The following is a 354-nucleotide window of genomic DNA, read 5'->3' on the forward strand; positions in this document are numbered from 1 at the left end:
GAACATGCACACCAGCATCAGCAGCAGCAGCAGCAGCAGATGCTGCTGCTGCAGCGTCGTCGGCAGCAGCAACGGCTGGTGTGTCTATACACCTCAGCGAGTTATGTTGCGTTTGTCTTTTTTAATATAAATAAATATAAATATAATTTATTTATTTTATTTATTTTATTTATTTATTTATTCTTTTTGTTTTTTATTTTCGTCTCTGCTGCCTTCTCGTGAAGGCAGGGGGCTGCATGCGCGCAGCAGCAGCAGCAACAGCAGCAGCAGCAGCAGCAGCAGCAGTCTATCATTTCTCTCTTTTGAGGCCTCCAGGCCGCACGAAGAGTACTTGGATAGGCCTGCAGCAGCAGC

The sequence above is a fragment of the Eimeria mitis genome, genomic scaffold, assembly GCF_000499745.2.
Source record: "Eimeria mitis Houghton genomic scaffold, Emh_scaff1901, whole genome shotgun sequence".
Classification (NCBI taxonomy): Eukaryota; Apicomplexa; class Conoidasida; order Eucoccidiorida; family Eimeriidae; genus Eimeria; species Eimeria mitis.